A 21,272-nucleotide genomic window follows, 5' to 3' on the forward strand; every position below is an offset into this window, starting at 1 on the left:
TTTAGTGCATGGGGCCAAGGTAAAGGAAAACAATGTGTTTCTCTTTTCATGTAAATTCACAGCATTAAACTGACTACTTGTGGAGTGTTAATTCAGAAGAGAAAATAAAAATAGGAAAATTTCTGTTAGCTTCTTGCAAGTGCATTTGTGAGCACACACTGCACAATAAGGGGCGATAATTTGAAGTGTTACTGTTAACAAAAAGTCAAGACTAAAGGATATTTCAAATGAAATTCATGGAATTTATATCATGGCCAAAGAAATTCCAGCAAAAGCCAGCTAAAGTGGGTTTTTATTGAATGACCGTGGGAGCCTTTTTCCTGCGTCAGCACTAGGTTTCAATTTATTCACGTCTTCAGTGCCAAGCCAGGAAAAAGTCAAGCTGTTTTGGAAACCGATTTTTCCAAATTATCTTTTTTTTGGACCTGTGGTTCGTAGTATGGCACAGTTCCAGGAATGAATTCCCACCTTCCCCTTCCCGCCCCCCCCCCCCCACCGCTCTTTCCACAGTTGTTGAATGCAAATTTGACTCTACTCACATAAAGATCAGGGTGTATATAGATATACAAATAGCACTTCATACTATGAAATCTGAAGTACCTTTTCCTCCTCACTGGCGTGACCTCAACCTGAACGAGTGAACTTGCTGCTCCTGTAGATTCCCACAAACCATCCGGGAATTTCGACACACAGAGCTTCCTGACCTCTACTATGATAATTCTGGTATGTCAGCGATATGGAAACATCTACATTTCCCAGCAGGTTCCTTCTCTCTGAGAACTTTCCTGTGTGTGGCTGTCATTGTTCTACAATGCTTTTATTAGTAATTAATCTTTCACTTACCTTGATTAATTAACCAAATTCATCATATCCACATTAACTTTTATTTGTTATACAGATAAGGATCTATATTAGGAATGCCGCTGATCAGTTCTAATCCCAGTTTAGTGTTAATAATCTAACTGGAGAAAACATGCAGCTTTAATGTGGAGTACACAACAGGCCTCTTGTAACACACACAAAAGGCTGGAAGACCTCAGCAGATCAGGCAGTATCAATGAAGATGAATAAATAATCAACATTTCAGGCTGAGCCCATTCATCAGGACTGGAAAGGAAGGATGCAAACAGCTGCACAGAACGGTGGGGGGAGCGGAAGGAGTACAAGCTGGCGGATGATAGGCGAGACCAGGCGAGGGGGAAAGGTGGGTGGGTTGGAGGGTAAAGTGCGGCAAGGGGCTGAAGGAAGAGTATCACAGGGCAGGAGAAGGAAGGAGGAGAGGCACAGAGGGAGGTGATGGGCAGGCGAGAAGAGAAGGGGTATGGCAGTGTGGGGAATAGATAAGAGAAGCAGGAGGAGAGAAATGATCAGAAGTTAGATAAATCGAAGCTCATACCATTAGGTTTGAGGCTACCCAGACGGAATAGGAGGTGTTGCTCCTCCAACCTGGGAGTGGCCTCATTGTAGCCGTAGAGGAGGCCATGGACTGACGTGTCGGAACGGGAGCGGGATGTAGAACTAAAATGGGTGGCCATTGGGAAATCCTACCCAATGAAGCAGTGCCCCAAAGGCACATTAGTCAACCTTCAGGAGTAGAATGAAAAAGGACTCCACAGCATTGTAAAAATGTTACATATGTGTAAAATTAATTAATTCTTACTGTTTTAAGCTTATAAAATAAATATTTGCTAGACTGCAAACTGCCTATAATGGTATTAACAACTATGTGCGCTCAGGCCTGTAGAGTTGAATTTGCACTCAACAACCATGAAGGAGCAGGGAGAAGAGAGACATGAAAATGGCAGGACAGGGAATACACCGAAATGAATTGACAGGTCTTTCTTTGGAACTGCTGAATTGTAATTACCAAATACTGCAAAGTAAACACCTCCTCTGTTACTGGGGGATAAAAAGCATCAAAAATTGACTTATTGTATTATATGAGAAACTGTGAGAGCTATCATGGAGTATGCAAGTACATTTTCAATGGCTCACAGGACCTTCAGTGGAGTGAATACCCAGTCATGGTGACTCAGTAAAAGCTGGAACAGGCTTCAATTTCAGCAGAGACCAATCAATAGCTTTTCATAGCTGTGCAAATTCAGTCTGTTCTTATTAAAGGACTTATCCAGAAGATAAAGGATACATGAAGTTGGGGGTAATGTATTAGCATGAACAGAGGATCAGTTAACCAACAGAAGGGAGCGAGCTGGGATAAATAGGTATTTCTCCGGTTGGCAATCAGTGGAGAACAGGGGTTGGTGCTGGGCCCATAACTGTTCATGATATACATCAATGATTTGGAAGAGGGGACTTAAGAAGGCAAATAGAACGTTAGTCTTCATTACCATGAGGATTAAATGTAAGAGCATGGTGGTTATGCTACAACTGTACATGAGGTCACATCTGGGATTATACTTGCTGGAATTCAGAAGAATGAGAGGGGGATCTAATATTGTTCAGATACATTGGAAGCTGTTGGGAAAGGCAGTGATATTCCAATCCCCTTCCATTGAAAATGTACTTAGAATGCTGAGCTTGCTACAATCATTGGCAAATCACATCACTCTCCAGTCCCATCCTGTATCACGACTGCAGCTGCAATACAGATACTGGAAGTATCGAGATGGTCCTCCCGGTATATCTTAAGCAAAGAATCTGTTGCCAATGTCAAAACTGCACCCACAGGGTGATCTCCGTATGCACACTCTGTTTGCCTTTCGAGTTTAGCACAGCGCTGTTGCAGGCAGACCCTGATGACTCATGATCACAAAGACAGCAGACAGTACCAATGCTTGAGGGGGCTGACTGGCGTAATCCAAGTGCTGCATAATTTGGGCAGGCGAACGTGACAGCATTCACTTCATAGTCAAGTTTAATATTTTCCCAAAATGGACAGATAAATAAGTATTTGAAAACGTGACTAATAAAATTACCTCGGTTGTTTGCTCATTGTGAGTATGAACCAATTATAATTTATGCTTTTGAGCACATCTAACAGAGTACGCTGTTGATCTAATTGCTGTTTTGATATGCTTGCCTGCATGCCCATACATTCATCTGACAAGTTCATAATGCTGACATTTATAGATCAAGAGAACCAGCTGAAGAAATATGAATTTATCTTGTTCCAACAATCGTAATTGATGGAGGTGATTTATTGTCCTTTGATGCTTTGACACTGCTTCTGAAGAAATCACAGCAGCTTTTCAATTAAGATAAAACGTTTTCCATTCTTTAAACCTCTGTTTCTTCATCAATAATTATCACTCTCATTAAAAGATGAAGCAAACATATAATCTTGCTTTCATATGTCCAAGCCAGAATTCACCTGAACCACATGAACAGCCAACAAGACGCCAATTTAGGTTGGAATAATTTCTGTGTTGCCCCAAACACTTCTGAAAATCATGACTCATTTATGGAAGTGGAATTCAAGGTTGCAACTGTTCTGATTCTCTTGGATCCCAGCCCAGGGGGTTTGGGGATACACTCACACTGATCTTGCGGTCAGATTCTGATGTAATGATAAGCAATGGGAGATGGGAGAAGAGAGAATGTCAGAGAAGAATGGGGCTTAGGTTATGCTGGCTGCTTTACTGACCCAGCAAGTACAGACAGAGTCCATACAGGGAGACTGATGTGCTGAGCTGTGTCCACAACTTTGCAGTTTCTTGAGGTCACATGCAGAGCAGTTGCTATATCAAGTCGTTATGCATCCAGATAGAATGCTTTCTACGGTGCACTAATAAAAATTGGTATGCGTCGACTGGGACATGCCAAATTTCTTTAGCCTCCTGAAGAAGCTTCAGTAGACCTTTCATGGCCATGACACTAAAGAGAAACAATGCTTTGATTCTGTGAACAAAAAACTGATTATCAAAAATCCTATAACAACATTTGCCTTGTCATGACTTATTTTGGAAGTTCATTGCAGGTATGGCAAAGAAAAAGGATGGTTTGGAAGTTAAGATTCTACATTAAGGGAAAACTGATTTCAATAACTTAAGATAGGACCTTGCAAAAATAGATCTGGAATAAAAGTTTCAGGCAGAGCAGCACTTAACAAGTGGTAAAAAATGCAAAATAAAAACAACTGCAGATACTGGAAATCCAAAATAAAAGAGAAAATGCTGAAAATACTTGGCAGGTTAGGCCTTGGGGGTCTGTAACCTGAAATGTTAATGTTGTTAGTCTTCTCACAGACACTCCATAATCTGCTGAGTATTTCCAGCACATGCAGATCTTTTTGAGAATTCAGGACCAAATGTTCTGGTAAAGGTGAAAGGTCGTGGAAACCCACATATCAAGGAGACAAAAATGGAACCAAACAGCAGGTGTTGTGACTGATCTGAGTGTACAAAGTGTAAGAAAAAGGAATAGGGAGAGCAATGAAGAGTGATAAAATGTCACTGGCAGTTTACAACCCTGCAGTGTGTGCCCTCAGGTACCAAAGAGGCAAACTGTGCATGCAGTGCAAACACACACAAACAGCAGGTCAGGCAGCATCTATGGAAATGAATAAATGGTTGATATTTCGAACTGAGAAGGATGGGGGAAGATGTCAGAATAAAAAATGGTGGGGGGAGGGGAAGAAGGACGAGCGAGGAAGTGATAGATGAAGCCAGGTGGTGGGAAAGTAAAGGGCTGGAGAAGACGGAATCTGATAGGAGAGAAGGGTGGACCATGAGAGAAAGGAAAGGAGGAGGGGCACCAGGGGGAAGTGATAGGCAGGTGAGGAGAAGAGGCAGGAAGACAGAGTGGGGAATAGAAGCAGAGAAGTGGGTGTTTTTTTTTATCCTCACTGGAAGGAGAAGTCGATGTTGATACCATCAGGTTGGAGGTTACCTAGATGGAATACGAGGCATTGTTCCTTCTCCCTGAGAATGGCCTCATTGTGGCAAAAGAGGCGACCATGTTGAAATGTGAATGGGGATAGGATTTAAAATGTTTGGCCACCAGGAAATTCCACTTCTAGTGGATTGAGCAGAGGTGCTTGACAAAACAGTCCCTGAATTTAAATGGGGATGTGCGAATTTACATCTCACCTGTGTACAGGAGGAAACATCAGGATCACTGGACACAATTGACAATCTAAACAGACTCACAAGTGAAATGTCGCTTCACCTGGAAGGACTGTTTGGGGCCCTGAACAGAGGTAAGGGAAGAGGTAAATAGGCAGGTGTAGCATTTCTGTCACTTGCAGGGATATGTGTCAGGAGGGAGATTGGTGGGGACAAGAGAATCATGGAGGGAGCAATCCCTAAGGAAAGCAGAGAGTCGGGGGGGGGGGGGAGGCAAATGTTTGATGGTAGAACCCCACTGAAGGTGGCGGAAGTTGTGGAGAATGATGTGTTGGATGTGGACGCTCATGGAGTGGTAGGCGAGGACAAGAGGAACTCCATCCCTGTTAAGGTGGTGGAAAGATAGGGTGAATGCAGATGTCCGGGAATCGGTGTGTGGAACCAGAGGACGTGCGTGAGGTCTAACATGAACATTTCTCATCTGTATTTAGTGAGGAGAAAGACAGGCTAGCTCACTGAAAGCAGTCAATGTGCGTTTTTTTTTTGTATTTGTTTAGTATCAGATGACGCAGTTAGAGTCTGTTCCACATGTTCCACCATGAATGGGGAGGCAAGCTTCCTCACAGATCCAATTTTGAGACCTTTCAATTCTGCTTCCATTTCTTCCACTGACAAAACCAGAGCCGTGTGTGAACTCTCCTTTAGGTTCTCCTTGTTGACAGTGAGACTGGACAGCAGTGGTTTCACATTCACATTTGCTTTGCACAGTATTTCTAAACTATCAACCTTTTTATTAATCTCATTATCTTTTTACGATGAAACAGGAGCGAAGTAATTTCCAAGCTGTGAAACAGGAATTGGGATCCTCTGTTCCAGACCAGAAAGTCTCTCTTCATGTGTGATACACCGCAGGCTACTGAAATGACCACCTGGTCTATTTAACTTCCTTGAAAACTATTGACTAAACTGGCTGGATGAAGCTGATCCTTCATCAAGCAACTCTTCAATCATCGCTGCGAGTCCAGGTACACATTCCTCCACATTGAAGAATTCATTGAAGCCAAAGTCACCCCATGAGGGTTCAGGCAGGCCTGCTTCTCAGGGAACTTCTTCCTCAGCTTCTAATGCGGAAACGGTAGGTACCTCTGCTTGGACAGCACCATTGCATTCTACCTTCTTTAAGAGTGTATGATCACTTCTCCACCTCTTTATTATCACGTGCCGGTGTTAATAAACCTGATTCTGATTCTGATTCTTTGCTCGTCTTGAATCCTCCAATAGCACTTCATCATCAAAGCCTGTCAGCTCGATTGTTTCTGATTGACTAGTGGGACATTCTGGCTCCTCTTCAGTATAGCAATCACACCGTCTCCACTCACCAAAAACACGTTTGCCATCACCAAACTATCTCCTTAGTTGCTTTTCCTTGTCGTCTCGCTCCTTTCCTTCTCTAGCATCTCTGTCATTCAAGTCTTTGTCTCTGTCATCCTGATCAAAGGTTCTTGATGTTATTATGCGCCCACTTTGAATTCTCCGCCGGCAACCCAGCTCACAAATATTTTTTTTCTCTTCATTTTCTATTGGGCTTCCAAGTAGTCAACAATGGGAGGTATTGGTCAAATAACAGCTACCGCCAATGCTGAGGATAGAGTACTGTTCTGTATTTCAGTAACATCAGAGTAATATTGTAAATATGTTTGATTAAGCATTCTTTGTCACTTACATAATACTTTGTGGAATCATATGTAAACTCATGTGAACGGCATACGTTACCATGTCACCACATCATAAATGCGCATCTCACTTAAAGTGAAAATGAAACTAAAACATGCATTCCCAGTTCTGTAGTTCGGCTTTCAGATTGGTTTTATGTTTTGGAGTTACAACATATAATAAGTACAACATCAAGATCTTTTTCCTTCATTCCCTCTCATAGCTCTGCAATTCTTTGTTTGAGAAGTGACCTCTCCATCTCTGAAGCATAGTCCTTCTTAGTTCTGTCCAGTGCAAACTCCTGCCAGAACTGGTTACAAGGATGCCTGCCACTTCACAGGGTCCCAGAGGCTTTCACTGTCATATTTTTCAAAAAATAAAACATGCTGGTCTCTGCTTCACATATGGGTACTTTTTGATTTCTAGCAGCTTTTCCTTGGAATATCCACAGTATATGGTTTCTTCGTGCCACACATTTTTATTGTATCATTTAATTGATCTTTTTCTTCAATCCATTCCTTTCTATCCATGCCGCCACCGAGGCTCAGTAGCCACCCACACCCCTCCACTAAGAATCCGGGCTTAACAGCCAGCCGAACAGTGATTCCTTTCATACTGCTCAGTTCTCCGTTGAATACTTCTGCATGTTTCTTCAATATCTCTTGCAGACCAGAGCTCCCACCAATCAAGTGCACTTTGTGCCAGTTGAGTTTGAGCTGCTCCAACCACAAGTGGTCTAGAAGCACGGGATTATTACCTTTAATAATGGAATGGAAGTTTCTTTCTGTTCGTTAATTTCCTTTGTAACATGTGCTACTCCCCTCACTGGAACAAACTCTTGAAGTCTTGAAGTATGTATGTATGTCTCGAAGTCAACCTTGCCCCTCTGGGGTGAGATGCACAAATTTATACGTATAAACTGTCTCTGACACTATCGATATTGCAGCACCCGTGTCCACCCGCAACTTCTCTGTGGCCCCATCCAGTCGCAGGGTCACACAGTAGTTGTCTTTGTGCCGTGAAACAGAAAAAACATTCAAAGCTTCTTCACCAACAGAGTGAGTGTCACTCTGTCCATCCTCAGTATCCTCCATCCTGTTCACACATTTCTTTTTCTTTTTCCAAGTGTCATTTTTCTTTATTACAGTGTCTTCTTACTTTTACTGTTGCGTTTAATATGCCACATTTTGCCACAGCTTCGGCAATCTAAATCCTTATACCAGCATTTTTTTGCTGAATGCCCAGTTTTGCCACAACAGTAACATGCAGTGTCAATAAGTGTCTTATTCTTAAAGTCAGTCGAAACTTTATGAACTTGGGAAGATGCACTTAATAGCTGTGCTTCTCTAGCTGCCATCTCCATAGACATACTAATCACAATTGTCTTCTGTAATGTTAGTCTGTCTTCTGTAAGCAAATGATTCTAAATTGTCTCACTGTGAACACCACACGAGTCTATCACGTAACATTGAACTTATCAGTGATTGCCCAAAATCATAGTGTTTAGATAATGCTTGAGAACCAGCACAAACTGAAAAAGACTTGTCTTCATCTTGATTCCTTTTATGAAACCTCAACCTCTCAGCAATAATCAAAGGTTTTGGTGAATAGTGGTCCTTTAACACTTTATGTCCTCCTAAGGCTTAGCAGATTGCACGAGACTGCATAATAAATTAAGCATTTCGGCACCCATCACAGTCAGAAAGTAGGAACATGAATATCATCTGAAATTCGATTTGCCAGTAAAAATATTGAAATAATTCAGTCTATAAACCACATCACTCTGTCATTTCATCATATTGCCTCATACTTCTAAATATTGTTGCCATTTTCAAACACAATCACGTTCCCAGAAAAGTTAACTCCTCTTACCCGTCTCTCTCCCTCTCACTCCCTTATTTGCTTTATTTAACCGTCTCATTCTCTCTCCTCGGATTCTTCACTCACCATGCTTCCTGCAATCATTCACTCACTGATGCACTATCAATTACTCCAAAAGACTGGATGCAGAGTAAATACTGAAAGGCTCTTATTAACAGTAAATGGTCCAATGTCCATGCTGAGTATCTGCCCTGGACTGAGGGAGAAGCAGTGGCACAATTGCCTTTATTCAGGGGTCTGTGGGAGGAGCCACAGGAGCAGTCAGCAGAGGGGTGTGTCCAGACAGGTAACCCAGTTACAACATATATATTTGATTTACCACACTCACCATGCTTCTCGTGGTGGGTGGGGTCTTCCCTCTCCCCACCCACCTTTCTCTCACTCAGACTTTTCTTGCCGAAGGGAACAGAACAGTAAATATCGCGCGAAGACTTGTCACCTCATCGCCAGTTACGTTTGTGTACTGAGAAGCTGGGTGTCCGTGAATAGCACACACAAGCGACAGAGAGGTGAGGAACAGACATGCAGCTGTCTATTTCACCTACCCAGAGTACCCTCTCTCATTACATAACACACAGGGCAGCTCGATGGCAACCATAAGGGTCAAAATATTCAGGAATACATAACAGGTTGAAGTTTTTGAGGTTTATAGAAGAAAGCAGTGTAGATATTGTCTATATGGATTTTAGTAAGGCCTTTGACAAGGTCCTGCATGATAGGCTGATCCAAAAGGTTAGAGCCCATGGGATCCAAATCAAACTGGTCAACAGGATCCAGAATAGGAGTAGAGGATGGTGGTGAAGACTTGCTTTTCTGACTGGAGGTCGGTGACCTGTGGTATTCTACTGGGATTGGTGCAGGGACAGATGAAAATGTAGGAGGTACAATTAGAAAGGTTGCAAAGAACACAAAGAATTGTAGCTTTCTAGACGGGGGGAGGATAGTCTTAGGCTACAGCGTGATAGCTGGGAAGTTGCTCAGAGGTGACTGCACAGTGTCGTACTAGACTACCCATAATAATCTGCCAATGGTATGCATACAGGCCAAGACTACGCCTCATCCACATGCACTGCTCAATCTCACTACTGGAAAAATGAAACGCAGGCAGTTATAAGACATCAGGAATGAAGTTCACACATTCTTGGATCAACATGCTAATGCCCTGGTGATAGATGGTATTTGTGAAATGACTGAAGTAGTCAATTGAACTGCTGTACCTTAGATTGAAAATAATGAAAAGTACAAGCCAAGAGAGACTGTAAACGGCAATGGAAAGTCGACGAGCATTATAGATATGTTTCTGGACAGTTCATATGGTAAAATGAATTGCCCAGAAGCATTTCTTCCAAATACAAATAAAATAACTTTATTTAAATCATTTATTTAAATAAAACTGCAACCTTGGTAAAAGGGAATGACAACCTCCAATTACTTTAAACTTTTATTAATCTTAGGCAATACAAATGACCTGATGCAGTAAATATTTGGCAAGGAGCATATGACACTTTTCACATGCTGATGAGTCCAACATTCCAGTTCAGGTTCAATGTTGTCACAGGCATACATCATACACAGGGTACAAGTGCCACAAAAATTAACACTTTGCAGCAGCCACGCAGCACATTACAAGACGAGGGCAAACATTCGGTAAATGCAATACTCTAACTCTTGCCCGGCCTACTCTGTATGAACCTTTCTTCATCTCTGACTCCAAACCTGAACCCCACTTCCTCCACTCAAAGGTTCATTTTATTGTCAAAGTACAGTACAACTCTGATATTTGTCTACTTCAGATAGCCATCAAATACAGAAAGACCATGGGTGTTGATGAAATGAAGGAACATCAGCTTCCGCCCCCTCCCCCACGTCGCGGCACGAGAAAGAAACTCTCCAAATCCAGCCCCTCAGCAAAAATGTGACAATAACAGCCCCTGACCTCCTCACTTGCAAAAAAAAATGTGACAATAACAATCCCTGACCCCTCCTTAACAATCCCCAACCCACTCACCCACAGGAAAAAAAATCACGGCAATAACAATCCCCGACCCCTCACTCGTAGAAAAGAACAGCGACACTAGTACCAAATCCCAACCCTCCCACACACAAAAAAAATCAACAGATTGCCCACCTGCCAATGGTCAACAAGAAAGAAAGCACCGAAAAAGTGGAGGAAACTAATATAAAGTACAGTCCAATAATCACAGAAATCTCAGAATTTTCAGAATCTCTCCTCCCATTGATGTGATCCTTTCACTATCACCAACCCACAGCTCATGCCTTCTCTCTGTGTCCCCCCCCCCCAACGAAACCATACACTGGTTTAGCATGGATTGGTTTCAGATGTGTAAAAAAGGCAAATCAAGACACAAAAGTCTTCCTCATCGTGGATCATTTCGGCCAGGCCAACGTTCATCCCCCAGTCATCAACATAAACAGATCGACAGCTAGTTGTGCGATTTTTTCAAGTGTAAATTAATCCAGAGAAACAACAAAGCTTCAAGAAATGGGATTAATTTGCTGTGAAGCATTAATATGCACTAAAAGAATTCCAAGCAATATCCTGACAATAAACACAGACACTTCTGCAGACGCTGGAAATCCAGAGCAGCACACACAAAATGCTGGAGGAATTCTGCAGGTCAGGAGAGGAATGCCCTCATGAACAGCTTTCATTCTTCGGAACTCACTACCAAAAAGCAAACTGTCAGAGGAACATGCATCTTTTGCTGTCTCTGATGTCCAGTATTAATATTTTTCTCTTCCCCCATCCATTTAATTCCTCAAGTCTTGGTATTAAAGCCCATTTATCCCTGTTGCCTATCTATGAATCTCCTTCATCGGTCCATTTGGACTGAAGATAAGAAAACTGCCAATCATTTCTGAGTTGTTAGGTCAATATTGGATGGTTAGTTGAAGGAAGAAGAATTTGATGTTTAGGTCCTCGTTTATCATTTGTTGGCTATATTGAAGATCTAATCTGAACACACAGTCAGAAAGAGAACATCCTTTCCAAAGCTACCTTGGAAAAGCACTGACAACTGCAAGTTTACACTATATTGTTCTTATTCTTTTGATCAGTGATTAGGATCAAAACACTTGAAGTACACAAGCTATTCAGTCAATGATAATATCAGCCAATGGAAAATTAGTTTGTAGGAATAAATGCCTATAAAATGAAACAGGAGACAATCACCGGAGTCTAATACATCTCACTCAGAATGAAATGTTACAATTTTCAGAGTAATACTCCAAATAAATTATAGAATCTAATGGCACATCTTGGTCAACATGGACCAGGTCAGCTGAGGGGCCTGTATCCATGCTGTACAAGTTCATGAGTAAGCAATCAAACACCGATGCATTGTCCCTGAGGCCCTAGAGACAGATCAAATTCTCTTCCACCTGGATTAAATAAGGGATCATGTCATCACATCCTGCTGGTGATACAAATTCAATGCAGATGCCTTTGAGTTAAACTCCTTCTAAGAAAAAGTCATCAATGCTGTACAATCCTTGAACTTTATAAAAGCCATACCCAACTAGTAGCGGGAGATCATCTGCTGTTGAAGATTCACCCCAGCCTATCCTACCTCAGGACATGATCATTCCGATTCTCTCATGCATGGCTTCACGTGTTCCACCCTCCATGACCATAAAGACATTCAAAATTTTGCTGCTATTTTCACTCATCTCAATCATCTTTTGGACTTGTTCTTAATTCTGATATAGGGTCCTCCTTCTACAGATAATACCTAAACCACCAGGCATTTCCAGTATTTTCTGTTTTTATCTCAGTGATCTACACGTATTTCAAGTTTTAAACTTTTCATTCTTGTTTTCAACAGAGGAGATTTACAAGGATGTTGCCTGGATTGGAGGGCGTACCTTATGAGAATAGGTTGAGTAAACTTGGCCTTTCCTCCCAGGAGCGATGGAGGATGAGAGGTGACCTGATAAGAGGTGTACAGGATGATGAGAGGCATTGATCGACGGATAGTCAGGGGCTTTTTCCCAGGGTTGAAATGGCTAACACAAGGAGGCATAGTTTTAAGGTGCTTGGAAATAGGTACCGACGGGATGTCAGGGGTAAGTTTTTCCCACAGAGAGAGTGGTGAGTACGTGGAATGCACTGCCAGTGACGGTGGTGGAGGCAGATACAATAGGGTCTTTTAAGAGCCTCTTAGATAGGTACATGGAGCTTAGAAAAATAGAGGGCTATGCACTAGGGAAATTCTAGGTAGCTTCTAGGGTAGGTTACATGGTCAGCACAATATTGTGGGCCAAAGGGCCTGTAATGTGCTGTAAATTTCTATGTTCTAAATCCTTCCTTGGCCTTAGCTCTCACTCTCATTTCTGGCAGCCATGCCAGTCTCCAGGATAGCTGCAATCCTCCAATTCTGGCCTTTTGTCAATTCCAGATTTTTAACACTCAGTTTATAGTCTATGGCTTTATGCGCCAGGCCTCAAAGCTCCACAACTTTCTCCCTCTGTCTCTCTTGCTGTTCATTTTTTCCAGTAACTTGCTCCTTAAAAACTCCTTCTATGACCATGATTTTGGTAATCTGTTCTAATTTTTCCTTTTGTAATTTAATGTGAAATTTTATTTGACAATTCACTCAAGTTTCCTAGAATGTTTTGCGATGCTAAAATGTATTAAGTAAATAGATTGTCATTGCTGTTCTGCTTCTATCTCATTTATAACAAGTTCCCTCGCCAGGATCTGTCCCGGGGAGTGCCTTTACAAAGAAGGCACAGCATGGCCTCTACTTTCTTCGATGCTCGTGCAGATTCAGCATGTCACTAAAACTTTGACAAACTTTGAGGGTATCCTGACTGGTTGTGGCACAGACTGGCATGGAACCAGCAAGAATAGAAAAGCCAACAGAAAGTAGCGGATCCAACCCACTCCATTGCAGGGAAAGCTCTCTCCATCATTGCGCACATCCACAAGAAAGCAGCACCAATCATGAAATCATGCACTCTTCCCACTCTCCCCTCAGGAAGGAGTCTTAGGTGCCATACCTCCAGGTTCAGGGACACTCATTTCCCCTTCAAGCACCAGTGCATAACTCCATTCCCCTCCACTCCGAACCGATCCCACAACCTATGGACTTACATTTACAGATCCTACAGCTCATGTTCTCAATGTTATTATTTATTAATTATTATTGTTTTTGTACTTGTGTAGTTGTCTTCTTTTTCATGTTGGTTGTTTGCAAGTCTTTGCTTGTGCTTAGTATTTCATTGATTCTGTTTTATTTCTTTGTTCTGCTGTGAATGCCTGCAAGAAAATGAAACTCAGGTGACACAATTCCGTCACCTCCCATCTGGAGGTTGACAGTTTCTTGGTCAGTGAGCGTGTCAAAGGTCACAGGAGAATGTGATAATAAATCAGCCACGATGGAATGGCAGAGAAGACTCTATTATCCGAATGGCCTAATTCTGCTCCTGTATCTCACGGTCCAACTCCTCAGAGATTCTACCACTCCTGTCAAGTTACAGTGGCCAATGAACCAGGTTTTTTGAATGTTAAGACGCTGCTGGTCTGAACATTTCAACACAGCTTAAATCCGGTTGACCTAAATGTTCTATTTGTACAAAGTGTTAACACACTTTAAGTACAGATGCAGGATGGTTCAACTCATTCACTCTGACAATGACATTTCAAGCTGAAGCAAAGTCTTCGGCTGGAATCTGCATTGCTGAAATGTAATTAATGCAGTTGATGCATTTGATCCAGTAATGCTGCTTCAGCAATTGCAACTGTGAAAAACATCTTCCTCAGCACTGTTCACTGATCATAAAATTTCTGCGGATAAGTTTTCTCCTCTAATCACTGAAGTGGAAAGCTACCAGTGCCCTTGGTGCCTGACATTACTGTTGGAAGTCAAAAGGAATAAAAAAAAAATTCTGCGGTAATAAAAACCCAAGTTTGAACATGTTCCAAAATGGGTTTCACCCAAAGCTGAATTTTAATTAAAATTTAAACAAAGCCAGCAGCAAGGGTCTCGGCCTGAAACGTCGACTGCACCTCTTCCTAGAGATGCTGCCCGGCCTGCTGCATTCACCAACAACTTCTATGTGTGTTGCTTGAATTTCCAGCATCTGCAGAATTCCTGTTGTTTGCAGCAGCACATTCTCTTGCTCCCTGATTTATTATCACGACAGAGCTGAGGCGGGACGCACTGCAGCAGACATTTTATTAATTTGTTTGTGGGGAGTTGAGTGTTGCCAGCAAGGCCCATCACTAATTGAACTTGAATGGCCTGCTCAGTCATTTCTTTTAAGAATCCACCGCGTCAGATTGTGAGGAGAACCGTGCAGGACAAACTAGGTAAGTTGGGCAGTTTTCGTTCCCTCAGGTTTTCACAACAATCCAGTAGTTGTTATTACCAAGATTAGTTGAATTCTTAAAAAATTAAATTTTAATCGCCATGGTAGGATTTGAACTTGGATCTATGAATTACTAAAAGATAGCCCCTGGTTCAAGACTGGAATTGCTGTGCCATCTTTTCTGCGTTAAGCTTCAGCACAATGCAAAACACTTAGCGAGGTACAGTACTAGTTTCCGAGCTTGCTCTCAGGACTCACATTATTCTCACCTGGCTGTACGTCCTCCATTCTTTCATCATTTATCACTGATACAAGATCCCAGAAATCTCTATCAACATGTGGTAGTACCTTTACCTCACAGGCTGCAGTACTTCAAGAAGGCAAATTACCAGCAACTAATCAAGGGCACTTGTGGGTAGGTTATATATGCTGATCTAGTTGATGTCCACATCCATACATTAAATAAATGTAAATATTACAGTTTGCCGGGGTTCTTAGGACTGCATTGCAGTAGTTTTTTCTCCGAAAAACAATCGCGTCTCCAGGAATTTCTGGAAGCCTTGGGAAATTTTGTGATTTGTAGAACTTCAAGGAATTGTTTGAATCCTTGGGATATGTACGACTAAATATATGCACATTATGTACCGACTGAATGAGCAGGAAAACAAAACAAAACATTATAGGGAGTTTCAGAAAAGGAAATGGACAATTTCCTGTCATGTGAAAGTATTCATTGTTACTAACCTTTTCGAGTGACTGCGGCATTTCCATTACTATTATTCATGAGTCGAATAATGTACTGGTTTGTAATAATAAGGGGGTTTTGCTGCATATCAGAGCGTACTCCATCCTGTGAAACTGCGTTCAGTGAAGAAGACAGAGAGTGAGAAAGGCAAAGCCAGTGAACACCATCAAAGAAAAATAATCTGAGATCAATCAGAGTTTAATTGCTCTTTGGGGGAAGGCAAGATCACTAATGATAAACTGCCTTTTGGGTTGAAGGTTGAATAACAGTGTGAAATGGCTATTTTTTAAAAAAAACACCTTGTCACTCAGATGCTGCATGAAAGGTGTGCTGTTATCTTTGATCCAACGATCTGTGATCTTGCACTTTGAAATTTCTTGACTGGCTGTAATACCAATGTTTGTGGGACACCCATTCTGCCCATCCTATGCAAACATTTAAACTAAACATAGACGCAGAATGTGTGCCAACTGAGAAAGTTCTGAGCTTTTTAAAAAGGACCTTAGAGAATCTGACAAGCTAGAAAACTAGACACTGGGAGATAAAAGGTACTTGCTGTTATGACCTAGTCAACTGAAAACCATGTGCAAGTAAAGTCCACTTGACTAGCTCAGATTCCAAACTTCCATTGGTATTTCTGATTGCATTAAACATGGAGTGTGATAAAGTATACCTGGAGAAAGGCCAGGATTCAAGATGGTGGCACATCCAGATGCAGCCGTCACTCCAGCTCCAACTAATAGAATAGTACAGCACCGTACAGGCCCTTCCGCACACATTGTTTTGCCAACCCTCAAACCCTGCCTCCCATATAAGACCCCACCTTAAATTCCTCCATATACCTGTCTAGTAGTCTCTTAAACTTCACTAGTGTATCTGCCTCCACCACTGACTCAGGCAGTGCATTCCACACACCAACCACTCTCTGAGTAAAAAACCTTCTTCTAATATCCCCCTTGAACTTCCCACCCCTTACCTTAAAGCCATGTCCCCTTGTATTGAGCAGTGGTGCCCTGGGGAAGAGGCTCTGGCTATCCATTCTATCTATTCCTCTTAATGGTGTGATTACTTGTCTTTTAGGTCTTTCTTATGATCACAAGACACTGCTGGATTCTTAAGGACACCAAGTACTGCAAGTCTATCTCACTAGTGAGTTATTAGAAGCAGATGATCGCCACAGCGTGGGCCTATTGTGCACCATGTTGTCGCCTGCTACAACAACCCGGGGAGAAACCATCGGAAGCAGTGCACAAGAAAGCAAAGGAGATGAAATTACTACCGGTAGATGAAAGGCAAGATCCTCTAGGTCAGCTCTCCCGTCGATTCTGTTTTCAAAAGCGTTCAATTGCTAGAAAGTAAACAAGATTACCTGCATCTGACTGAATCAGCATGAAATGAAAGGTATCTGCATGCACATCCCTGAAGCAGTCATCCAGCTAGAGGGTTTCATCTCTTTATGGGACAACAGAATTCCCATGATATCTGGCAAGACATGTGATGGAGGTGTATGCATCTACAGTAATAGGAACTGGTGTGTGAACACAGTGGTAGTGACGATCCACTGTTAGACTATGGTAGACTTCTTAATGGTGAAGTTCAGACCTTTCCATTTCCTGAGGGAGTTCCCTGTTATTGTGATTGTGACTCTCTACATTCCCCTCTGCTAACGCTGGGAAGCACTACGTTTGCCGACTTACAAACCACACACACTGCTTTTTTTTTGGGGCATTCCAACAATGTGCAAAAGATCACAAACTGTGCAAATACAAAAAGAAAGAAAGAAAGAATAATAAATAAACAAGTAATAAATATCAAGAACATGAGATGAAGAGTTCGTGAAAGTGAGTCCAAGGATAATGGGAACATTTTGATGATGGAGCAAGTGAAGTTGAGTGAATTTATCCCTTTTGGTTCAAGAACCTGATGGTTGAGAGGAAGCAATTGTTCCTGAACCTGGTGTTGAGTCTTGAGGCTCCTGTACCATGAATGGGGAGGCAAGCTTCCTCACAGATCCAATTTTGAGACCTTTCAATTCTGCTTCCATCTCTTCCACTGACAAAACCACAGTCGACTGTGAACCCTCCCTTAGGTTCTCCTTGTTGGCAGTGAGACTGGACAGTAGTGGTTTCACATTCACATTTGCTTTGCACAGTATATCTAAACTATCAACCTTTTTATTAATCTCATTATCTTTTTATGATGGAACAGGAGCAAAGTAGTTTCCAAGCTGTGAAACAGGAATTGGGATCCTCTGTTCCAGACCAGAAAGTCTCTCTTCATGTGTGATACACCGCAGGCTACTGAAATGACCACCTGGTCTATTTAACTTCCTTGAAAACTATTGACTAAACTGGCTGGATGAAGCTGATCCTTCATCAAGCAACTCCTCAATCATCGATGAGTGTCCAGGTACACATTCCTCCACGTTGAAGAATTCATTGAAGCCAAAGTCACCCCATGAGGGTTCAGGCAGGCCTGCTTCTTAGGGAACTTCTTCATCAGCTTCTAATGCAGAAACGGTAGGTACCTCTGCTTGGACAGCACCATTGCATTCTACCTTCTTTAAGAGGGACACTGAGGAATTTAAAGTTGTGACCCTCTCCATCTCCGATCCTCCAATGAAGACTGGTTCATGGACCTGTGGAGGGTGGGGGGGGGGTTCCTCCTCCTTAAGTCTACAATGAGTTCCTTGGTCTTGCTGACATTGAGTAAGAGGTTGTTACTGTGGTACCACTCAGCCAGATTTCCGATCTCCCTGCTATATGCTGATTCATCACCACCTATGATTTTGGCTACAACAATTGTGTTGTTGACAGACTTGAATATGGCAGTGCAGCTGTGCTTAACCGCACAGTCCTAAGTATGAAATGAATAGAGGAGGAGGTTAAGCACACAGCCTTGTGGAGCACCTGTGCTGATGGAGATTAGGGAGATGTTGCTGCCAATCTGAACTGACTGGCATCTGCAAGTGAGGAAATCGAGGATCCAATTGCACACGGAGGTATTGAGCCCAGGGTCTTGAAGCTTTTTGATTAGCTTTGAGCGGATGACAGTATTGAATGTTGATCTGTAGTCATTAAAGAACATTCTGATGTATGCATCTTTGCTGTTCAGATGTTTTAGGGTTGAGTGAAGAGTCAATGTGATGGCATCTTCTGTGGACCTGTTGCCCCAGTAAGCAAATTAGAGCAGATGCAAGTTGCTTCTCAGACAGGAGTTGATATGTTTCACAACCCACCTTTTAAGACACTTCATCACTGTGGATGCAAGTGCTACTGGATGATAGATCATTGAGCCAGGTTACTCTGTATTTCTTAGGAACTAGTACAATTGAAGCCTGCTTGAAGCAGGTGGGTACCTCAGACTGCCGAAGCGAGAGGTTAAAGATATCGGTGAAAACTCTAGCCAGTTGATCAGCACAGATCTTTGGTACTCGGCCATGTACCCCATCGAGGCCGGATGCTTTTTGTGGGTTCACCTTCCTGAAGGATGCTTGCATGTCATCCTCAGATACTGAAACCACAGGATCATCGGGGCTGTGGGGGTACCTACAAGCTGTTCCTCACCCCACATCGGATTTACTGACCACTCATCTGTTACGCCAGTTCCTGCCTACTGCCCACTAATCAAACCTGTCAAACCAGTTCAGAGGCAGGTTCGAAGGAGAAACTTTTGCGTAACAGAGCTGATTCGAAAGCATGGACTTGAACATGTTCAGAGAGGCGGCTACCTACAACCATCATTAACATCGACAAGTATGCGAGATCTGTGACTGGCCACACAGAAATACACTGAGGATGTCACTGTTATTAAACACGTCTATGCAAGGGCAAATCAGAAGCCATATTTAACAACAGAGGTCGAAGCATGGCTGAGTGATCAGGATGCTGCCTTCAGATCGGGGGATTTGACAGCTTTCAGGTCAGGTCAGCCAGAGCTGCTTTTTGCTGTGCCACCAGGAAGGCAAAATGGAATTATTTACAGAAAGTATACAGACACCTGAGACAGGAGTTCCCCCCACCACCCCACCCCGAGAAACAGACACTCTGTCTGGCCACACATGAGGAAGACCCAAGACAGAGCCAACCTGTGCAGTGCTGAAGGGCCTGATAACGTACCTGGTCGGGTGCTGAGGGACTGTGTAGCCCAGTTAACCGAGCTTCTAACAGACATCTTCAACTACTCTCTAGAACAGTCCGCTGTCCCCTTGGGCTTCAAGGCGGCCACCATCATCCCGGTGCCCAAATGGGTGACAGTAACCTGCCTCAATGATTACTGCTCGGTGGCACTGACTGCAACAATACTGGAGTGCTTTGTGCAGCTGGTTATGAGTTGCATTAAATCCCACCTTCCTGCTACATCGGACCACTTCTAGTCCGTTTATCTCTCAAATTGGTCCACTGATGATGTCATAGCCTCTGCACTCAACTTTCCGTCTTATCCCACCTGGAAAATGGTGCCTCATATGCCAGGATGCTGCTCATTGACTTCAGCTCTGCATTCAATACGGTCATACTTCAGAAGCTGGTGGGTAAACTGTCCTCGATGGGTGTCATTTCCTGTCCGTAAAGGGATCCTGGCTTCCTGGCAGTAAGTTCAGTGTCAGCTCATGCTGGCAGAAACATCTCTCCCTCCGTCACGCTGAGCACTGGCGCTCCTGAGGGTCGCATGCTCAGCCCGTTGCTGATGCACGACTGCATTTCTCTATCCAGTTCGAACCGAATCAGTGAGTTTGCCAATGACGCAACAGCGGCTGGCCTCATCAGCAGCGAGGCGGTGAACAGAGGAAGTAGAACGTCTGGTAGACTGGTGCGACCACAACAAGCCGAGTTCCAACGTGGACCAGACTGAAGGGATGGTTGTGGACTTTAGCAAGGTGCAGGCTGACTGCTCCTCACTGCACTTACATGGCTCCTCCACGGAGAGAAAATTAGGAGCACCAAGCTCCTGAGTGCACATAACGGACAATTTCACCTGGTGCTTCAACACCACCTCTTTGGTCAAAAAAGCACAGCAGTGTCACCACTTCCTGAGGAAGTGAGGCTACCCTCCTGCCCATTTGAACCCGGGAGGAGCACTGAGAGTGTCCTGACCAGCACCAGTGACAGAAACTCACAAAAATAAATAGCAACTTTCAGACTGAGCTGCAACTACACCTACAGCTGAATATCACCCAGGATATCATTGCCATTACTTTTTTGGAAATTAACTTTTTCTGCTCCTGCATACATTTTTCGAATAACTCCTTGACAGAAAAAAAAGCTTGTTATTTGTTATCAGCTCACTAAATAGTCACTCTGACCTTCCCTTACCTCTTCCAAGAATTTGTAGAGAAATTCTTCTACGCTTTCTCCTAGTGCTCAGGAATTCAATGCAATAAATTGCCTCTGGGGCAAACTGGCTGTGAACCGCAAGGCATCTGACTACAAAAGATTGCGAGATCTGCTGATAGGATCATTGGGGTCTCTCTTCCACCCATTAGAGATATTTATCAAGAGTGCTATGTATGCAGGGCCCTTAGCATTGTCAATGATCCCTCCCACCCATCCAATAATGTCTTTGAATCTCTACCATCA

The 21,272-nt window shown here is 42.9% G+C and overlaps 1 protein-coding gene and 1 pseudogene across 1 annotated transcript in view; both read right to left on the minus strand.

Moving 5' to 3' along the window:
• The window catches only part of ripor1 (RHO family interacting cell polarization regulator 1), a 314,393-nt gene that overhangs the window by 231,894 nt on the left and 61,227 nt on the right, over positions 1-21,272 (minus strand). The window lies entirely within an intron of this gene.
• LOC140210473 (eukaryotic translation initiation factor 4E transporter-like) lies at positions 5,550-7,831 on the minus strand (annotated as a pseudogene).

This window comes from Mobula birostris, chromosome 15 (genome assembly GCF_030028105.1).
Source record: "Mobula birostris isolate sMobBir1 chromosome 15, sMobBir1.hap1, whole genome shotgun sequence".
Taxonomy (NCBI): Eukaryota; Metazoa; Chordata; class Chondrichthyes; order Myliobatiformes; family Myliobatidae; genus Mobula; species Mobula birostris.